The 22610-nt window shown below is 35.3% G+C and overlaps 1 pseudogene; it reads right to left on the bottom strand.

The window, feature by feature from the left end:
* The window catches only part of LOC100343232 (nucleolar and spindle-associated protein 1-like), a 77205-nt pseudogene extending 66864 nt beyond the window's left edge, over positions 1 to 10341 (bottom strand).
* Positions 10342 to 22610: the final 12269 nt, after the last annotated feature.

Below are 22610 nucleotides of genomic sequence, written 5' to 3'. Positions count from 1 at the left end.
GGAGAAGCACCTGGCTCCTGCCTTCGGATCAGCGCGGTGCGCCAGCCGCAGCACACAGGCCACGGCGGCCATTGGAGGATGAACCAACAGCAAAAGGAAGACCTTTCTCTCTGTCTCTCTCTCACTGTCCACTCTGCCTGTCAAAAAAAAAAAAAAAAGAACAAAAAAGAAAAAAAAGACAAGAAAAATCAGCCAGAAACAGAATAAAAAATGCATGTTCTCTCTCCAATATGTAATAGAAGATGATACATATGTGTGTGTATATATATATATACATATATGTAATTATATATATTCACATTTATATAAATATAGTCCATCTGAATTTCAAATTATTATTATCAGAGGCTTGACAGAGTAGGGGGAAGAATAGGAGAGTAGTTGATAATAGAACGTAGTAAGATGAAAGAAATCATTTTAGAGTCATAACAATGGGTTGAACATGACCTATGATGCTGAATAATATTTTGTACATATAACTGTAAAAGATGATTTGACAGTCTTCAAACACACACACACACAAAAAAAAAACCAGAAAGAATTGGAAAAGTGAGTTGCCTGGCTTGTGCATCTGTATATGTATGTGTTTGTGTTGAAAAGTTGTTTTACTCTCAAAATGTTCATATATTCCACATTAATTTAAATTTTTAAAATAAAATTTAAAAATCCAAGCTATTAAAAAAAACACAAGTAAAACTGGAATCACCTCATGTATACAATGTTTAAAAACTTATCTTGTCTATGTTTCTACAGGACAATGTAAGTATTTGTAGATATATAATATATTTGTAGTAGTAACAAAGTGCCAAAGAATAAATTCTGTCACAGCTGGTAACCAATTCTGTTTATTTGAGAGGCCACGCATTTGAAATAACTGCTGTCTTCAAAGCCCTCTGGATGCTCCCTGGTCTGTTTCCATCCTCCTGTTTAACCTGAAGTTATTTCAATTTGTAATGAATAATATTCTGTTTTTCCTTTAACATTTTTTCACTAATTTAAGTATAGTCACACACTGTATTGTTTAAGTTATCTTTGTTTTAAACTTCATACAAATAGTAACATATGGTACATAATTTTCTGGCACTTTTTTCATGGTTTAATATTAAATTAAAAACTTCATTTCACCATATGATCATCCATGAAGCATGTTTATTTACTTTCACCATTGTACAAAAACAATAAGAAAATGAGTATTTATATAGTACTCATTATGTCACAGAAAATGCTCTAAGCTCTTTGCATATACAAAGTCATTATGTCTACAAGAACAAAAGTGGTAGAGGTTGCCATTATAACTAGCTTATATAAGAACAAACTGATACATGCAGAAAAATATAGACAAAGGGTGAATTATGAAAACAAAATATTTTAAAATAGAAAAAATTAGTAGTGGACTTGAATTCAAATGTATAAGGCATGACACAAGAGGCATAATTTTTAGGTACTAAAATAGGCTATAGGGTACAATATTTAACTATGTGACTTTCTGACAGATATATTCATTGTTTTGTCAATGGCTAGCTAGGTAATTTTCATACCTTTTTTCCTTTGTATACTTTGTGTACTAACCTGATAAATATTATTTTAACAGTTTTCCTCATTAAAAGTAATGTTTTTTAGAAAATATTTCAAAAGACTTGAAAGATATATACCACTTAATGTGGGTATTTCAATTTATGTTGCCATCAATACTAAATAAAATTTATCTTTTTTAACTTATAAAATACCCTTTATTTACTCTAAGGAATATAGTGAAGTATTAGTATTAAAAATCACACACTTCTTAAACAATAGTATTAAGTTTTGTGACCTGGCTTGGAGGTCCCTCTGAGGGGGCCGGTGACCGGGCTGCTGGCGATGGTACAGGTGTGATGGGAATTGGGTAAAATTTCTTTTGTCCTGCATTGTTATCAACCTGTTGTGTCATCAGCCATCTTAATTCTTTCTGTCAAATTGGCAAGTGAATAATATTAACTCAGTTTGGTTCAGTTTGCATTTCCATTATGAATAAGACTGAAAATATTTTTTTGTAATTTTGGCTAGTTATGCACAAAATTACATGAAATTTTTATTTGTCCTCATTTTTTCATATCTTTCTTCAAAATTTTTAGGGGTGGGCATTTGACATAGTGCTCAAGCAGCTGCATAGAATGGCCACATCACATATCAGAGTTCTTTCCTTACTTCCAATTCCACCTTTCTGCTAATATATACCCTGGGAGGCAACTGGCTCAATTGGTTAGGGCCCTGCCATGAACATGGGATATCCAGATTTAGTTCCTAGCTCCTGGCTTAAGCCTTGCCTCACTCTGGATAATATGGGCCTTTCAAATAAACAAAACTAAATATTACTAATCATGGTGATATGCAATTTTCAAAATAATTGCTCTATTAGGAAGCTCAGGATTTAAGGTTCTCTTCTCAAAAATTTCATGTTGTGTATTCTTTAACTTTAAATTTTGCTCTTGTTTTACTTTTCTTTCTTTCCTTTTTCATGATTATTAAAAAAAATAAGAACTTGGTGTCAGAAGTACAAGAGTACTTATTTTATATAACACTGCTATCTAAAATGCTATTGAAACTTGCATCTGGGAGCTGGGTTCTTTAAATGGTGCCATGTAAAAAACATGTACATGCCTTCAGATTTTTCCTAGTGTCATTTCTTTAGAGAGCAAGTATTTGCTCTTCATTGAGAGCTTTTTAGTACTAAGTCAATTTTTATGTATTGTTATGGCTATTTTACAAGCAAAAGGTAAGGCTTTTGGGGCCAGCATAGGGCAGTGGGCTGGGCGTCCACTTCTGAAGTCCTAATCCCTTATCCATAGGGTCAACTCCCCGCTGCTCCACTTCCAATCCAGCTTTCTGCTAAAGAACCTGGGAAAATAGTGGAAAGGGACACAAGTGTCTGGACCTCTGTCACCCATGCAGGAGACCAGGTTGGGGTTCATGGCTCCTAGCTTCAGCCTGCCCCAGTCACTCAGTTGAGTGAATTACTAGCTGGTTAGTTACACAGCAAAGATTTGACACAGGTACATGTCAAACTCAGATCAGCCTGACTCTGGACTTAACTATGTAATCCATTCTGGGATCAAAGAGGAAAAATATATTCTTTTAAAATGTCAGACTTCACAGGAAATGTAAAAGGCTTGGAAGCCTGAAAAAAGCCTTCACCTAGTTTCAAAAATTGGTTTGGGGCAGGCATTTGATGCAGCAGTTAACAGGCTGCCTAGGATACCTACCCACCCCACTAAAGTGTCTGGGTTCAATTCCTGGCTCATATTCTGATTCTAGGCTCCCTGCCGGGGGTTGCTTGGGAAGCAGAAGGTGATGATCCAAGTAGTTTTGTGCCTGCCACCCAAATGGGATACCCAAATTGAGTTCCCATTTCTTGGTTTTTAGCTGGGTCAGCATCAGATGCTGCAGGCATTTAGGGAGTGAACCAGTGGCTGGGAGATTTCTCTCTCTGTTGTCTGTCTCTCTCAGTCTCTTGGTCTTTTAATTTACAAAAATTAATTGTCTTGATACTGTGGTCAGCTTTCTATTTTCTACATTGATTCTTTCATTTATTTATTCCACAAATATTTACTAGAAATCTACATTGAAGTGGGCAATAATCTAAAAACTGAGTATAAATCAGTCAATCACCAAATATTGCTAGAATGTCTAATAAAATGAAGTTACAGTGGTGATGAATTGGATACTGTTATGCCTCATTTAATATACAAACTGCAAACTCTTATTTTGGAGTGCCTCTTCTTTACAGGAATAAATTGTTTTCTGACTAGTCTGGACCATGCAGTTCAGTTAGGGAAAAGGCAATAAATAAATTAAACATGAATACCAGCATAATAACAAAATGTGATGGGTCCTCTAAATTAACAATGAAAAGAGTAAGGGTCAAGGAATCTCCCAATAAAAGCACCACCTAGCATGTGCCCTGAAGGATGAGTAACAGAAGTCAGCCGTGGTGGAAGGGTGATGAGGACATTCCTCACACAGAGAAATTCTTTAATCCAGAAAAGCCTGCGGTGTCCTTGGTGAAATTCAGACATACAAATGAGGCTAAGGGAAATCTGCCTCTGAAGAGATGGGCATGGAATAAGTCTTCCAAGCACAAATAAGCTCTAATACCGCATGTAAGTGGCTTCCTACTGTCACGAGACATAATTCAAGATTTTTAAGAAAACAAGTAACTGAGTAATATCCAAATACATTTTAAAGTGTAAAGGATGATAAATGAGAAGTGAGACTTAAGCAATTATTACAAAGACCCATACCTTAGAGAGTGGTGGTTTAAACATGGACCCCCATTTAAGATGGAGAGGTGTGAACAGAACAAAATCTATATTTTGAATTTGGAATCAGAGGGATTGAGTGTGGGGAGAAGGAGTTAGAAAAAAAATGAGATCTCAGACTTAGATAGTGTGAATTTGTGATGCCTGTGGGACATACACATGCCTTGTCAATTATGTAACTGAGTAGAAGAATTCAAAAGAGTAAGATTGCCTGAAGCTAGAATTTGGGGACTTTTAAAGCACACAAATTCCTTTTAAATTTCTAATAATAGCTGAGATCACCAAAAAAGAAACTTGTGAAGAAGATGGCCCAGAAGAGGGACTTGAAAGCATTTGACAAGATTATGTAGAAATGACAAATGGGAATTTGGAAGAATCTGAAAGGTAAGAGGAAAATCAGAAAAGTTGGTTGAGACAATACAAAATGAAAAATCCAAAGTCAGTGTGGAAAATAAAGCAAAGAAAAAGCATGAAACAGAGTTGCAAAGGATAAATGCCTTGGATGAAGTAGGAATATCCAAGAAACAAAGAGGATGTAAAAATATCACAGTACGGCAACTTGATTCAATGACCCAGAGTAATAGTTGTATCTGCTCTTCTAGTGATATGTGCTTTGCTGTGAGCAGTTGTCATACAGGAAGGACACAGCCATCACAGAAAGCAGCTCACTGTTAGTGGAGATGATGAGTTTAGCGTATCCCTACTGCTACCCTGCACTTGCAAAGGCAGGGCCCTGGAAACACTTAGGTTCTCTTTCTTTCCGGCCTGCATTAAATAATCCACCATGCAATCATGAGACTAACTGCTTTGCTTCCTGTGGCAGCATTTTTCAAAGCACATTGTAACAATCTACAGTCGTAGTCTTTTCCATGATAATGCATACGAGAAAGGTACTTCCAAAAACCTGTATCCCTTATAGCTGATTCTGTATGACACTTGCTAAAATTCAGTAGGTGTTGAAAAGAAAAGATACAAAACTCACAACTGCTTAGGGTATATAAACATATGTGTGTGCGTACATTTATATATGTAAGTGCACACATATATACATACATATATAGGTATAAGCTAAAATGAACAGGCCCAGAAGCAATAAATGAAAATTCTAACAACTTTTTCTTTGTTCTATATAAGGCAGATATTTCAAGTATTTTAGAATGGTCTAAAAGAAGAGCATACTTCAATCAAGTACTTGAGTGAATAGTTGAGTGACAGCTTGTTGAAGAGATTGCATAGGATAGTCGAGTAAAATTGTAATCACTAATGATTGGTCAAAAGATTACATGATCATTTAATTTGCTTTCTATCCTAACATTGTCGGATATTTTTTCTGGCCTTTTAAAAAGTTTCTTTATCTGAAGTGAACAAATTTCATGTATTTTGTATATACAAATGTAAGAGCATAATGACACTTCCTAACACCTCCCAACCACTCATACTCCCACCCTCCATTCTCCCACCTTTCTTAATTTTTTTTAATTTTTACAATGACATATTTTCAGTTTATTTTATAATCAAAAGCTTAACACTCCACTACAGAAAGAATTCAACAAGTAGTAAGTAGAAAGACCACAGTTCCTCAAGAGTATAGACAAGGGCTATAAACAATAATTAAATTTCAAAATGACAATTTCACTCATATACATTAAATTTTTTGTATTCTGCATGTTAGTTACCACAAATCTAGGGAAACATATGATACTTGTCTTTTGGGGACTGGCTTATTTCACTAAGCATAATGGTTTCTAGCTGTATCCATTTTGTTGCAAAAGACAGGGACTCACTTTTGTTTTTTAACAACTGAGTAGTATCCCATAGTGTATATAAAACACATTTTCCTTATAAAGTCATCAGATGATGGACGTCTGGATTGAGTCCATATCTTAGCTATTGTGAATTGAGCTGCAATAAACTTGGGGGTACAAAGAACACTCTCATTCCCTGATTTTATTTCCTTAGGGTATATTCCCAAGAGTGGGATGGCTTGATCATATGGTAGACCTATTTTCAGATTTCTGAGGTAGCTTCATACTGTATTCCATAATCGATGCCCTAGTTTATATTCCCACTAATAGTGGATTAGGGTACCTTTTCCCCCACTTTCTTGCCAGCATTTTATTATTATTATTATTATTGGATGACAACCATTCTAATCGGGGTGAAGTTGAAAACTCATAGGGGCTTTTGTTTGCATTTCTTTGATGACTGATAATCCTGAGCATTTTTTCATGTGTTATTTATTTGCCATTTGAATTTCATACTTTGTAAAATGTCTGTTCATGTCTTTTGCCTATTTCTTAATTGAATTATTTCTTTTGTTGTTATTGAGTTTCTTGAACTCTTTATAGATTTGGGATATTAATCCTTTATCACTCACATACTTTGCAAATATTTTCTCCCATTTTGTTGGTTACCTCTTTACTGTGTTGAAGGTTGCATTTGTAGTGCAAAACCTTCTTAGCTTGATGTAATCCCATTTCTCTATTTTCATGTTTACTGCCTGTGCTTCTGGGGTCTGTTCCAAGAAGTCTTTGCATATGCCAGTGTCTTGCAGAGTTTCCCCTATGTTTTCTTCTAGTAATCAGGTCATAGATTCAGATCCCCGATACATTAGAGTTGATTTTTGTATTAGGTGTAAAGTAAGGATATTGTTTAATACTTCTGAATACATGGATCCAATTTTCCCAGCACCATTTTTTGAAGAAACTGTTATTTCTCCAGGCACTGATTTTAGCACATTTGTCAAAGATTAGTTGGTTGTAGATGCATGGATAAATTTCTGCGTCTTTTATCTGTTTCGTTGGTCTACATCTCTATTTTTGTGCCAGTACCAGATTGTTTTTATTATTCTGGTCTTTAAGAAAATTTGAAAAAATGAAAATGTTAGTTTATACAAAGAGCCCTAATAAAGTGAAAATTAAAATGAATGGGAAGTGGATATAAGTTAGTTAATGTCTTATTAAGAGCTACTTAAAATTTGTGATTAAGAAAATATTCATTATTACTGAAGATACTGGGCTGCAAAAAGTTAGTATATTTCTCTATGTCTCTTTGTCGCGTTCTCTCCTTCCCCACTCTCTCTATCTCCCTCTCTTTGAACAGAATGCCAAATATAAATAGACTAGAATGTCAAATTATTTGATTTTCAGGGAACAATTCTGTGCTACTTCTTTAAATAAAATAATTTCTTTTAATAAATAAGTCCATTTGTTGTATATCAATATGTCATAAGGAAAGCAATCTGTCATAGATGTTATAGTCAAAATATAAACCTCAAGTTGCTAAAGCACAAAGAAACCAAAAATGCAGCAGAGATAAAAAAAGAGTCAATTTAATTAATGTCTCATTCATAATGACTAAAATTCTGAAAATATGACAGCCAAATTATTCTTATGACATTTATAAGGGTTCTGTTATTTTTTAAAATGTGAATGGAACATTGATAGTTTAAAGAGGTTATTATTCTGTCAGAATTTCATTGTCAAATACCTTTATTTCTTTCTATATACGAGTGTGGAAACAATAAATTGTCCCTAAGCATAACTTTGATGAATTTAGCATTTTTGAATGGTCAAGATATTGGACTTTAAAAAATTATGGACTGTTAATTATACATTTTTGATATTATCTACTCACCTTGAATGCCATAAGGCATCCTTTATTGGAAAATGAAACATTATGCTTGTAATCTTTGATTGCTACCACAATTATTAATATATTATTGTACTGGAAAAAATACAATATCTTGATAGATACTATGCATTGTATGATCTTTAGTTTATCCATTGAAAATGAATGCCTACCTAAGCAATATTTTATATTTACTTTATATGATTGGATCTCATTCTTTGATTAACAAGTGAGAACTTATAAGGTCGCATGTGTTTGTTTCAGAGAATTTATTCATATAGCCTTGCAGATATGAAAAGAGTTTTAACATGAGATGTGAAAAAGAGATGTTCTAAGATGTATGACTCCTTACAAAATATATGAGTTCAGGTAAGAAATAATAAATCACAAATAAATTTATGGAGTACTTCAGATATCATCTTAATTAGTGATGACTATGTTACACAAATAATGAGACTGGAGTTTGGAAAAAAACATATCTTCTTCTTTTAAGTTGTTTGTTTTCTCTTTTAATTGCTTTGTGAAGTTGTTTAATAATTTAAATAGGGCCTTTGTTCTAACATAGTGGGTAAAGCAAATGTCTGCAATGCTGGCATCTCGTATGGATGCCGATTTGAGTCCCAGAAGCTCCATTTAACATGCCAGCTCCCTGCAAATGGCCTGCGAAAAGCGGTGGAAGATGGTCTAAGTGGGCTCCTGCTACTCATGTGGACAGAAGACCTCTCTCTCTCTCTCTAACTCTGGCTTTCAAATAAATAAATAAATAAATAATATTTTAAATAATAATAAGACAAGTAAGACATTGCAAACACTGAACACTTGAGACTAGTCCCAAGCTTCACTTTATATACTAAATCAATATGGTGAGGGTTTCTGTCTGTCAAAACTGAAGTCTTTAAAGACAGAAAACAAAAAATAATACAAAATCTTTCATCTTTTTATGTTTTTTTTATTTAGTAAATATAAATGTCCAAAGTACAGTTTGTGGATTACATTGGCTCCCCCCCCATAATTTCCCTCCCACTCGCACCCCTCCCATCTCCCACTCCCTCTCCCATTCCATTCACATCAAGATTCATTTTCAATTATCTTTATATACAGAAGATCAATTCAGTATATATTAAGTAAAGATTTCATCAGTTTGCACCCACAAAGAAACACAAAGTACTAGTTATAGCATTACTTCACATTGGACAACACATTAAGGACAGATCCCACATGAGAAGTAAGTACACAGTGACTCCTGTTGTTGACTTAACAGTTTGACACTCTTGTTTATGGCGTCAGTAATCTCCCTAGGCTCTAGTCATGAGTTAATTTGAGCAATCTTAGGAGGTCTCTGATTTATATAGGTCATATATTTTAATCAATTCCTACCTCATTACTCCTGTACTCCCATAACCTATCCTCAACCCATGAACTCACACAAATTTTGTTTCTCTCTTTGTCTTAGTGCTGGGCACACTTGGATTTATTATTAGCTATCTAATTTTTAATTCTTGCAGAGTTTTTTATTTCATATATAATTTTTTTGCTATGACCAAATCTGGCTCTCCTTCAATGGTATCATCATCAGTGCTAGATTTCCTTTCTATTCCTATTATTCTACACTCTGTCATACCATTTTCATTTGCGATGAACCTATTTTTACCTAACATCATCCATCACAGTTGTTTCATGTATTCAATTTGTTAATTGATATTTGCTGTGCTCACTTCAGCAGCACGCATACTAAAATCAGAACATAATTATCAAATGCCTTCTCTGTGCTAGGTACTATCTCAGGCTCTTGATATGCATCAGTGAATATAATAGACACTATTTTTCCACTGAGCTAGTTTCCATTCTAGCGAGGGTATGGGAGATAGACCATAAACAATAAACATGAAAATAATTTAAACCATAATTAATGTTAAAATTGATTTCTTTATTATGAGGAGAATAAAAATCTGAGTTACACTGTGGAAAAAATGTTCTGTTTGCCATGCTGAAAATGGAAAACACTGGAGATGAAGTGGAGTGACAAGGAAGATAAGGATCTAACATTTTACTCACCTTTACTCCCATTTTATCCTCATATAATTAGTGTCATAATTGCTTCCTTTGGTGGTTTTCCATTACTTTTTAAAGAATATTTATTTGTGAGGCAGAGTGACAGAGAGGGCGAAATGGAGGGAATTGTGTGAGAGAGAGAGAAGGCAGGGGGAGAGACAGGAGAGAGAGATCTTCCATCCAGTGATTCCCTCCCCAGGTTTCTACATTTGGGTTGGGCCAGGCCAATGCCAAGAGCCAGGAACTCCATCTGGGTCTCCCCATCACAGGCGGTCGTCTAACCTTTCCACCCAAATCTGGCCCCATTTTCTCTACTTTTTAACAATATTTATTTCCTTACCGTATCGGTCACTCCAACATCCATTTTGATCATCTTATTAAGTAACTCCACATCAAGGATTCTTAACTGGCTTTACTTTATAGACATAAGTCACATTCCATCCTGGTATACCCCAAATACCGACTATGCAAAGCATATCCCACCTTGAAGTACTGAATTGTGTCCAACACTTAACAAAGAAGTCCAAACTCCGCAGCCTGAAAAATCTCTCAATCCTCTAATGTTTAAAGTCAGCAATGATCCCCACCTCATCATGGCCCATCATTTGTACAATCACTGATGACTCCATTAACACACCTGATAATAACCCACCTGTGTCGCTCCCCCTCTTCGTGGAGGAACGACACAGGACCCTGCGCTGTTCTTTCGTCTGCTCGGCCCTCCCCGGGTTTGCTGCTGGTTCTTCCCGGGTTGGCTACTATCCCTTCCACCTCCGTGGAAGGGCAGTTCCCCCTGGCCACATTCCCCACTTCCGCAGGGGAGCGGCACACCGCCGGCCGGCTCTCTGGGGGCTGCACGGGTTCCCTTAGATGTTCCCCATAGATGTTCCCGGTGCATGCCGTCTCTCTCCTCCTTTATAGTCCTCCTCCGCCAATCCTAACTCGGCTGCCCACACGCCGAGTACGCTGCTCTCCAATCAGGAGCAAGTCCTACAATTTATTAGTTGAACTGGAGGCAGCTGTGCGGAAGCTGTTTACTTCTCTCCCAGCGCCATATTGTGGGAGAGCAGATGCATAGAATAAGTCTTAATTCGAGTAACTTAGTCTAGTCCGGATTGCTCCCCACACACCTGAAATAGCAACACTTATCACGTATGTCATGGAATAATACATAATGATAAAAAAATGAAATCTGGAAAACATCATACTTAGTGAAATAAGCCAGTCCCAAAAGGACAAATAACATATGTTCTCCCTGACCTGTGATTGCTAATAGAGCAAATAAAAGGCAATCTGTAGAAGTGAAATTTACACTTTGAGAAGGAATGACTTTGAACAGCCCTTGTCTTGAATGATGTGGAACAGCTTTTTTTTTTTTTTTTTTCCGTACTCTTTGTTGTCTTTGTTGAACTCTACTTAACATAGAGTTAATCATATGTGTATAAAGTCAATAGAAAATAGATCTTAGTAAAACAAATAAGAGTGGGAAAAGGAGAAGGAGGAGGAACAGGGGTGGCAGAGTAGATATATTGGGAAGAATGACCATGTTCCTAAAGTTGTAATTATGAAATGTGTGAAGTTTGTATTCCTTAAATAAAATGTTTCTCGGGAAAAAAATAAAACAACACCCATCTTAAAATTTCTTATCTCATCTACCAAGATTATAACATCTTTCGGATTAAATTATCAGAACTGAACTCAACTCACATTCTCCAACTAGACCAACGTTATTACCTATTTTACCATAGTATAAATTGCAGATTTATCCACAATACACACATTTTAATATCATCTCTGTCAATTTATTAATATATATTCTCTGCTTGAAATCCTTTCCCTTCTGTTCAACTTATGGATCTCTCAAGGCGTATTGCATGTTTTGAGTTCCTCATTAAGCTTTCTCTAACTTGAACAGTAAAGATAGACTTCTTATCTTCTTCGGTCAACACAATTACTTCATCATCATATATACTTAACAACTCACAGCTATATTTCTGGCACCATACCAATTTGGGAGAGTCAACTTTGAAACACTAATGAATACATCATTACAAACTAAGCACTTAAGGAGGGGAAAGAATGTATTAAATAACAATATATAGCAAGCTGTCTGACCTAGCCTTAGAAACTTCAGGAAGCTAACAAGTGATCCGAGAGAAGATGCAGTAGAGTTGCTTTGACAGCTGAAGTTGCAGCTGTGCAAAGCATTCTAATGTGTTCCTCTTCAACACTGTGTTCTACATACACCAGGCTTTTTCTAGGGGTCAATTGATTATTTCGTATTTTACTGTCTCGGTTTCTCTCTGTTTGAGGGGTGGATAGGTAAGGAAGGAATTCCTCCATCAAAGTCTCCATGGAGAAATTTTCAGTTCTCATGTATATTGATGTTCCTGTTTTACCACCAATCCAAAAAAAGTTGGGAGAGGGCTGGACAGTTTCATATCTTGATAAATAGTTTTAGAATGAAATTAAATCATGTTTAATCATTTGTGTAGTGCTTAATCTGAAGTGTTTTCTACTTTAACCTATGGTTCAAATAATGTCCTTCAATGCTAATTAAAGCATGTAGTGAAATAATGAACTTAATTTAAAGTAGAGGGTTTTATTTTTAAACTCATTCCTTCGTTGTTGTTTTTTTTTTTTTTTCCATTCCTGTCTATTTCCACTTCGAAAGACAAAAAATTCTATTTCCAGAATGTCCGGAGGAGATAATACAAGATAAGTATAAAAACATGTGTACTATGAACTTCATCACAATGTAATTTATAGTACACATGAGAAACCAAAAAGAAGTGTGAAACAATGTGGCGAAGTATTTACATTGTATTATATCAATTCTATCTACGCTTATGTAACCACTAAAATTACTAGATATGAAACATTTTGCATCATCTGGAATATCTAATTTTGATAAAGAAAATACAAGTTAACACCATATTTCTTCAATGATTGCTAATATGTAAAACACATGTATACATGTAACCAAAAATTAGAAGAAAAGTATAGAAAATAGAAACATGAAAACCACTTGATAAAATGGTTAGTTCACTAGTGATTTTATTCAATAGCTATTTCTATAATACTTGGTTCATAATATTTAAGAAAATAAGGAAATATTTTAAATTTACATTGTTATATGATATGGATTTATCCAGGGACATATATGTACATTAAAATTTATAGACTAGAGTAGATCTAGCATGTTCTTCTATATATAAAATTCAGAATTTTAACTCTCAGAGAGTGTAATCCTATCTTCCTGCTTTTGAAATTTTGCTTTTATTATGATGGATACTTTTATGTACAGATTCTCTACTGCATTTAAATGGTTCACTGCCATCAAATTTGTTTTTTGGCTTTTCTCCCATGTCATATGCAGCTGTTATAAAACACTTTACACATTATTAACAGATCCTTTTTTTTATAAAGCTGTTTTTTATTTTTTATTTATTTATTTATTTTTTTGATAGGCAGAGTAGATAGTGAGAGAGAGAAAGACAGAGAGAAAGGTCTTCCTTTTGCCTTTGGTTCACCCTCCAATGGCCTCCATGACCGGCGTGCTGTGGCCGGCACACCGCACTGATCCAATGGCAGGAGGCAGGTACTTATCCTGGTCTCCCATGGGGTGCAGGGCCCAAGTACTTGGGCCATCCTCCACTGCACTCCCTGGCCACAGCAGAGAGCAGGCCTGGAAAAGGGGCAACCTGGACAGAATCCGGCGCCCCGACCAGGACTAGAACCCAATGTGTCATCGCCACAAGGTGGAGGATTAGTCTAGTGAGCCGCGGTGCCGGCCTAACAGGTCCATTCTTTTGACAATTCTATCAGGTGTGAAAAAAAATTCTAATAGTATTTTCCCTCTAGCTGATTAAAATTATTGTTATTTTGAAAATTTTGTAAACTTTTGGAAACTACAATGCTGGACTTTGTGTACAGATTATTAATGAAGAATAGTGTGAAATCTCTATACTGACTGCAACACATTGTTGAGTTCACCAAAGATCACTTCCTATTATTTTTCTCTCACTGTCATTGTCTTTCTTTCCCTTCTGTCTTTATGTAAGACTACATTGTTTTCTGAGAGAAAAATGGTGATCATATCTGCTGTAATTCTGAAATTTCTTCAAATAAAATTGATTTATAATTTTATATTACCTATAATTCTATCTGTATTTGGTACAAAGTGTTATCAGATTAGTATTGAGAAAGATTTTTTAAAACACAGCTCAATCCACCATGGTTAAGATATGAAAAGAACCTAGATGTCTATCAACTGATAACTGTATAAAAATATTATATATGTATACAATGGAACACTATTCAGTCATTAAAAAAGGAATGGAATCTTGTCTTTTGCAACAAAATGGGTACAACTGGATGCCATCATGTTTAATTAAGTAAGTCAGTACTGTCTTTTGCAACAAAATGTATGCAACTGGAGGACATTTTGTTTAATTAAATAAGTCAGTCTGAAAAAGGCATATATACATTTTCTCTGATTTGTGGTAGCTAATATAGAAAGACCCAAAAAAAATCATGAATGTATAAGAAAGAAATTGACATCTTATGATTTATTATTAAGAGATCATAGCAGGGCCAGCGCTGTGATGCAGCAGATTAAAGCTCTGATCTGCATTGCCTGCATCCCACATGGTCGCTGGTTCTTGGCCCGGCTGCTCCTCTTCCCATCAAGCTCTTTGCTGTGGCCTGGGATAGCAGTAGAAGATGGCCCAAGACTTTGGGCCCCTGTACCCATGTGGGAGACCCAGAAGAAGCTCCTGGTTCTTGGCTTCAGATCAGTGCAACTCTGACCATTGTGGCCATCTGGGGACTGAACCAGTGGATGGAAGATCTCTTTCTCTCTTTCCTATCTCTCTCTGTAATGCTTTCAAATAAATAAAATAAATCTTTAAAAAAAGAGAGAGATCATGGTGATTTTCCTGAAGAACAATGTTCTTCCTTCTTTTTGGTTGCTACACACTATATTAGTGGAGCATTAAGCCTGTGATAATAAAGTAAATTGAAAGTACATTATCAAAGAAAATAAAAGAAAAAAGAAGAAAGGAAGGAAGGAGGAGGGGTGTAGGGAAATAGCCTTATGTTCTTAGAATTGTATCTTTGAAATACATTAATTATGTTCAGTTTATATTAATAAGGGCAACCTTTTATTATTTAGGAATTTTTACCTGAGTTAAAATGATTTTTATTAATAATTTTGCAGCAATTTCTCAATCATTACAAAATTAACTTGGACATATTTCTATTCTCTTCCTCATCTTTACTGTTGTATATCTCTAATATTAAAGGCTTTGGAATGCAGCCCATTTGTCACATCTATCTTTCTTTAAATATACAAGTTAGTTTATACAATGCCTTTTTAGTTCTTCAAAGTGCTTTATTGGCATTAGTGCAAAATCTCAACATAAGACAATATTGGATTATATTTTCTATCAGATGTGTTGGTTTATATTTTCATATTAATAGCATCATTTCAATATAAAAACTGTTCCCTCTCCTGAATGGTGAAATCTATAAACTTCAATTAAATCATTTATATTAGAATTTTAGTGTAAATGTGTTAACAAACCCAAACAGGAATATTCAATTTCTGAGCAAAAACATAAAGAATTCTTTTAACAGTCTTCTGATTCATTGATCCAGTACTGGCATATTGAATAAAAATGTAAAATTGTAATTATTTTCAAAACAGGCCTGTTAAAAGATGTTTTGATTTTCTAGTGTGTAAAATTATCTCAAATTAAGTTGCAACGAATTTGAATTATCTGGAAGTGTAGTTTTATAATTTCATCTTTTCATAGTAATCACCATGCTTTAAAAACAATAAAAATCAAGACAGATAACATGCATATATAGTGTGGTGTTGATGCTGTTATGTCTGGAGGGGAACTGCAGAAGCTTTGTAACTTCTCCCATAAAGCCTGCTCTTGGAGACCAGGGCCCTAAGCTTCTCATAGCTGTAGCCTTTACTTAAGCCATTGCTGGCTGTACTGCCAAGCATGACTGAGCTACCACTGAGACAACGAGTGAAAGATCATTTACATATTGGTCACAGGAGTTCAGAGTTCTTTAAGATACTACATATTTCAAAGTTACTAGAATAGGAATTTTCAAGTGTTCTCACCCCCCCCCCCCCACACACACACAAGTAGGTATACTGATGTTAACTAGATTGGATTTAATCATTTACACTTATTTTGAAAAACACATTTTCACCTCCCAATTTTTAAAATTATTAGTTTTCATGTAAAAAGAAATTTAAAATTTAAAAATTTTCAATAGCAAATGAATTTAGGGAAAAGATGACTAAATTGATCCTGTATGATTCTCTCAGTGCAGTACTGAGAAGTGTAATACCACACAAAGCTGCTGTTTACCAGGAGCTGCCCAGGGGAAAAGGTATCAGCAAACGCATGGATTAAGAAGAGAGCAACACTGATAATAGTGATACTGCTTTCATTATTGCTAGTGATTTAAAGGAAGAGAGATAATTGCTGAACAGAAATTGTCATGTAGAAGGGACAGGTGAATCATGTAAACAATGCAGTATTAAAATGAAGAAGGAATTCTTATCACAGGTTTCCTGGTTCCTGGAACAAGTCTATGTACCCTCAATTACCTTCTGGTTCCTGTCCTCCCACAAGAGTCATGACTGTAGGGCAGTCCTGAATTCTTTTTCGGTGGCCTGGACTATAACAAGAAAGTTCACTTTGTCCTTATTTTTAGTTTTTTTCAGCCACCCTCTTTTAAATATTATTATAAAAAGCTAAATTTAAAATTTGATTTTTTGTTTTTGACAGGCAGAGTGGACAGTGAGAGAGAGAGACAGAGAGAAAGGTCTTCCTTTGCCATTGGTTCACCCTCCAATGGCCAGCATGACCGGTGCACCGCGCTGATCCGATGGCAGGAGCCAGGTACTTATCCTGGTCTCCCATGGGGTGCAGGGCCCAAGCACTTGGGCCATCCTCCACTGTACTCCCTGGCCACAGCAGAGAGCTGGCCTGGAAGAGGGGCAACTGGGACAGAATCCGGTGCCCCAACCGGGACTAGAACCTGGCGTGCCGACGCCGCAAGGAGGAGGATTAGCCTACAGAGCCGTGGCGCCGGCCAATTTGATTATTCTAAAGAGGAGAATTATCATGTTTTGGATGGACGGGAGTTCTTATTCAAAAATATCATGATTCTAACTTATTTTATTTAGAATTGAAAACAAGTCTCTGAGAAGTCACCTCTCACATGCAAGGTGAAGTAAGATTACTGCATGTAACTTTAAAAATATTACCAATCCATCTTCTTTCTCAATAAACTTTTTATATTTAATTTTGTAAAAAATGCCTGAGTGCATGTACATGCAAATCTGCATGCTAAAAAGAATGACAGTACTTGTAATTAACTAAGCACATTTAAGAATTTATGACCACATATGGCATCACTTAAAAATTATCAATAGATACCTGTGCATAACTGAAATTTTCATGTTTATGGAATTGCCACCAGCAGTGCAAATAAATACATTGGTGTAAGACCAAGGAAACTTTTATCTTATAGTCACGTTTCAATCTATTATTTCCTTATTACTAATATATACCTCAAACAATATTTAAAGAGTGATTTTCCTCTTTTTAAAACATATTAAAACATTTAAAACATATTTCAGTAATTACTTTCAGTTAACATATAACTTTGATAAATCAGTGAAAATCATTAACTCTTCTCCACATGATATTAATAGAAATGAAGGAACGTACTACCATTATATGGCAATATATTTAAATAATAAAAATGAAAGTGAATGATAGTAACAAATTTTTAAAGTAATAGAAAATAAATATTATAAAATAGAAATATAAGGAAATGGAAAATAAAGAATAGAAAATTAAGAATTATAGAATAGTAAGTAATAAAAAGGGAAAAATACAGTCTGAATTTGAGATATCATCAAAAAATAACAATGGGTATGATCATACCACTTTCTCAAGCCCCAATAAAATATGTTGGCTTCTCTATAAAGCACATGGCTTCCATTGTGTTATTTTGATTTGAGTTATTAATTGTAAAAGACCACTTGCATACAAACATATGGAATTGTATCCAAAGACTAAGATGTAGAGTACTGAGCTAAACTATGTAGAAAAAAAAAAGAATCCCTTTATCATATATTCAAAATTTTGCATGTTTTTAAAGATTTATTTGTTTGAAAGGCAGAGTGGCAGAGAGAGAAAGAGAGAAAGAGAGACAGAGAAATTTCTTCCATCTACCTGTTCATTCTTCAGATGCGTGTAATAGCCAGGGCTGGGCCAAGCCAAAGCCAGGAGTGAGAAACTCCCTCTGGGTTTCCCAGGTGGGTGGCAGGCATTTAAGTATTTGTGCCATCATCCTCTACTTCTCAGGTACATTAACAGAGAACTGGATTGGAAACAGAGCAGTCAAGACTTGAAACTGCACTCTGATATGTGGCTGAGCCACAATGCCTGTTCCTGTTCAAAAAAATTAAACTATAGATTTGCTATTTCTATTCCACTTCCGCACCCAATCAGTGGAGGCCTTTCTCTTTGCAACTATAAGTATAGGCTGCAATAAAGACATGCTATCGTTGTCGTTCCAAAAGGAGACACCATGTGCCTCCTACTTTTAATAGGCTCCAGCAAATCATATTTGTTTACGTTACTTATTCTCTTGTTTATTAGATAACTCCTTGGATAGCATCTTAATTTTCTGAGTTTTGCTGGTCTGAAAATATCTTTATTAGGCTTTCCCAGGCGACTGATAGTTTTCTAATGAAATTCCTATTTGAGTTTTCCCTCACCACATGGAAGGTCTTGCTCCACCGGCTTCTTCATCTTTTATTACTAATGGGAAGTATCTTTCTAGAATAAGTTGTAGTCCTTTTGTGGGTAACTATTTCTTTGCCAACTCACCTGCCCCCTGTTCCCTAAAGGCATGTAGGTCACTCTCGTTCTCTTTGTTCTGAAATTTCACAAAGATGCATGTGCTTATTTTATTCGTAATATCTTGATGGAATTTCCCAAGCTTTTGGCTCTGAAAAGTTTATTTGCATCAATTCAGTTATTTTTCTCTCTGTATTCTTTTTTATTTCTTTTAGTAATTCAAAAAACAGGATGAACCTGCTGAAAAGAAGCTCTATGGATTTTATTTTTCTGTGATTTTCCACCTACTTTTTTTTTTCTGTTCTCTGTTATATCCTTGCACTTACATTCTAATTTCATTATATATTAGTTAATTATATACTTAGCTTGCAAATATATTTGTTCTTGGGGCATGCATTGTGGTGCAGCATGTAGAGCTGCTGTGTTGCTGCTTGGAACACCTGCATTCCAGATCCGCAGGCCTGGGATCTTGTCCCAGCTCCACTTCTGAGCCAGCTTCCTGCTAATGTGCACCCTGGGAGGCATCAGATGATGGCTCAAGTTATGTGAGTTGCTGCCACCAATGTGAGAAATCCAGGTGGAGTTCCTAGCTAGATTCTGCTAAATGGCATTGAATCTTCTTTAAAATCCAAATTGTATGAAACCACAGAACATACTCTGAGAAACACAACATGCTGTTGTTAAGTAGAAGATAAATTTAAGAAAACATATAGTTACCACAATAATGAAAATCATATTCTTTATTTTCTTTAAAAATTCTATGTATGTTTTATATATACATATATTCAATTGATTAATTTTGAAGGCTATCTCTCTTCATTGACTAATAGCTTGAAAACAGAGCCAATGTCAATTACCTTTTGTTTTAAACCCCTACTAATTTCTAGAGTTACACAATCTGAATCAGCAGAAATAGTGGACATTATTTTTCATTAGAACTTTCATAAATGTATTTAATAATAAATGAACTGTTTATAAAGGGTAATTGTGTTAATGCATGTGTCACCTGTTCTTACACATGGAGTGTTAGTGAGTTATGCTAAAAAAAAAAAAAAAACTAGAGAAAATTTGAATTAGTGGTAGATCATTCTTTTTAAGATTTATTTTATTTATGTGAAAGCCAGATTGTGTGTGTGTGTGTTGGAGGGAGAATGAACCAATGACAGAGAGAGAGTGAGACAGAGATCGCCCATCTGTTGTTTTATTCCCCAAATGGTTGCAACAGCCAGGGATGGGCCAAGCAAGAAGCCAGCAGTCTAGCGTCCCATGTGGGTGACAGGAGCCTAAATGCTAGAGCTATGCTCTGCTGCCTTCCCAGGAAATAAACTGGAATGTTAGTGAAGCAATCGGGTCTCAAAGCTGGCACTCTGATATGAGATGCTGGCATTGCAAATGGTAGCCTAACCTACTATGCCACAATGCTGGACCTAGTTGTAGATAATTCTGTAATACTTCCAAGGGATATGAATTGTTAATCAAGGATTGACTACTAAGATTTTCTGATATTAATATTGTATTGTATGATGATAGTAATGTAAAAGTCATGCTTATGTTTTCGTTTAAAATTTTTAACTTTAAAATTTTAACTTCTGGATGAATCAATAGTTCAATAAAATGCATTCATTTTATATATTCCAATTAGTTCAAGTAATTTTTGACCAAAATTTAAAATAACTTTATTATTTAATATAAAATACCAATATGTTTGTGGTGGTTTTATATATAGGTATGCCTGAACTTACATAGATGTATGTGTCTATGTTCATTGACAAATAGTGTTCAAAGACAAGCTTAGAAGTACCATTCAAAAAGTATGCTTAGCAGTCAGAGTTGTGGTGCAGCCTGTTAAACCATGGCTTACAATGCCAGAACATTTTCCTCAGAAGAGGAACATATTATGTTCATCAAATTCTTGATCATTTGGTAGGCTGAATGTATCCATCAAGAAGTAAATGTGCAAACCACGAGGCTGACTCCATTAGCATTAAGATGACATAAATATAGAGAATGGCTCTTTCTATAATGCTGCTGTGCAATGGGATAATATTGGTATGGAGGAAAGAATTGATAATTCTCCCACTATGCCCTCTAGTGGATCTACATACAGTAATTTGTAAACCTAAACACACAACACTATATCCAAATGTTATTGTTCCTGTCCATACAATTATGGTTTGGAAATAAGAACTCAGTAAATTGAAAACTTATTACTTTCTAAAATTATCTTAGGTGGTTATAAAATGTGACCAAATCACTGTTATTATTTCCCTATTTGATTATTCCCTTACAAAAATAAGATGAAAATTCTGTGCCTCTTGTAGGATAGCAGTGATAACATCTTAGTTTTCACTCTGCAACTGTCAAATTGCCTCACTTCTTGATTATGCTTTAGGCTGTTACTGGTTTACTCCTCCATTAAAAGATAAATAATCAAAATTCCCCTCTACATAGGAAATCGACAATCATCATTTACAACATAATATAGTTCCCAGAATTCAGAAACAGCGCTTTTACCATTCATTGTAGTGCACTTTTAAAGATACCATTTCTTTCCATGTCTTTTTTAAAATATTTTATTTATTTATTTGAGAATTAGAGTTACAGACAGTGAGAGGGAGAGACAGAGAGAAAGGCCTTCTTTTCATAGGCTCAATCCCCAAATGGCCGCAATGGCTGGCGCTGTGCCAGTCTGAAGTCAGGAGCCAGGTAATTCTTCCCAGTCTCCCATGTGGGTGCAGGGGCTCAAGCACTTGGCCCATCTTCTACTGCTTTCTCAGACCATATCAGAGAGCTGGATTGGAAGAGGGGTAGCCAGGACTAGAACCGGCACCCATATGGGATGCTGGCGCTGCAGGCAGAGGATTAACCTACTGTGCCACTGCGCCAGCCCCTCTTTCCAAGTCATTTTGAAGAAATTTAAATGGAACTTTTGTTTCCTTTGATAGTAGCACCAAGTTTTGTTAATTCATTTATTTTAGATTTCTCTGGTACTGAACTACACAAACAGCTAACAAAGTCATAAAATGTTATGATACTCTATTTGGTGTGTTCATTTTGTGTGTACTTATGTTGGTTGCCTATCACCTAGTTTATGCTTCTCTAGCTTTGGATGTGGACTCCTTTTTCAATAGGTAGCATTTGTGAGATTGTCAGGCTCTTGCCTGTCATTGCATGAGGCCTAAAGCAGAAAAATGCGGTGCCACAAGATTTGACATAATTTATGTGAATTTGCTATCATGTAATTTATGACATATAAGACATAGGAACATTCATAAATGGTAATTTTAATATAATTAGCTAATTAAATATTTACATAAAATAATAAATGCTGTATAATAATACTTAATATTTCCTACATTTTATTGCAAAAATTTTATTTCTTTGTATTTATCTGAAAAGCAGAGCCATAGAAAGAGACAGAAGGAGAAAGACAGACAGCAATCTCCCATCTGTTGTTTCACTCCACAAATGTCTGCGATAGCCAGGGCTGGGCTGGGCTGATGTCAGGATACCAAATGCAATTTTGGTCTCCCACATGAATAATAGGGACCCAATACTTGAGCCCTCACCTGCTGCCACTCAATGGGCACGTTATCTGAGAGCTGAAATAAAAAGCAGAGGGAATCAACCCAGGAACTTGAATATCTGCGGATGCCATAATGACAACCTGCTATGCCAGATGCCTTCCCCCAACAGTAAATTATTATTTTTTTACTAAACTTTTATT

The sequence above is a fragment of the Oryctolagus cuniculus genome, chromosome 8 (assembly GCF_051225735.1).
Source record: "Oryctolagus cuniculus isolate XC-2025 breed Fujian yellow rabbit chromosome 8, ASM5122573v1, whole genome shotgun sequence".
Taxonomy (NCBI): domain Eukaryota; kingdom Metazoa; phylum Chordata; class Mammalia; order Lagomorpha; family Leporidae; genus Oryctolagus; species Oryctolagus cuniculus.
Note: the sequence above shows the minus strand (reverse complement) of the source record. Positions and strands in the feature narration are given on the sequence as shown.